General features: G+C 33.2%; 1 long non-coding RNA gene across 1 annotated transcript; it reads right to left on the reverse strand.

Moving 5' to 3' along the window:
* Positions 1-445: 445 nt before the first annotated feature.
* Positions 446-731, reverse strand: LOC104774596. The gene is made up of 2 exons (XR_765406.2): positions 657-731; positions 446-582 (listed from the first exon to the last, which is right to left on the reverse strand). It is a non-coding gene; the product is annotated as an uncharacterized LOC104774596 (long non-coding RNA).
* Position 732: the final 1 nt, after the last annotated feature.

Here is a 732-nt window from a genome sequence, read left to right on the forward strand (position 1 = left end):
TCTCTTTCTTCCTTTCTTCTTAATTTTAAGTTTTTCTTGCTTTTTTTCTAGACCTGGTTCAAGAGTTTTTATGTATGTGTCTCTTATTAAAGCATTTGGTTTTTATTTATGTATGGAGAGCTTGATGCTCAGTTTGTAACTTATGGGTCTTACTTGGATTGTAAGCAAGCAATAAGATGACATCAAATAAAAGGGATTTAGTTTTGGGGATTTTATGTTGTTTGAGGTGTAGTACATGATGTATTGTGGTTCTGTAATGGGTAGATTTGAATGAAACCACATTTGTCGGTTATTTATACAGTTACAAAAGTTCTCTAGTTTCATTTATACTTAAGTGTCTGAAGCATAAATACAGATGAAAACATCACTTTAGTATCTGTTAGAATATTTGAAAGAGTTCGAATAATCGTTGTAACAGAAGTGTAGAGTTTTGTTTCAAGAGACATCAATTGAATACTGACCGTATCAGTAAATATTTACATAATTTACATGCATAGGTGACTTATATGTTATTTACACAAAAACCTCGTAAGATTTTTCTCTCTCGGCTTTGTTCAGCGGTCCAACGCGTTTATCACAATCCTGCATAGACAAGAGATTATATCAATGCAATAAAAACGTAAATGAGTTCTTTTTTTACTGAGAAAATAACAAACCAATCATAAGTGGTGAGACTTGCGGCATCGTCTTCGCCAGAGGAAGGGATTTTACCGGCAGTGAATGGTCCCAAAT

Source organism: Camelina sativa, unplaced genomic scaffold (genome assembly GCF_000633955.1).
Source record: "Camelina sativa cultivar DH55 unplaced genomic scaffold, Cs unpScaffold03804, whole genome shotgun sequence".
Classification (NCBI taxonomy): Eukaryota; Viridiplantae; Streptophyta; class Magnoliopsida; order Brassicales; family Brassicaceae; genus Camelina; species Camelina sativa.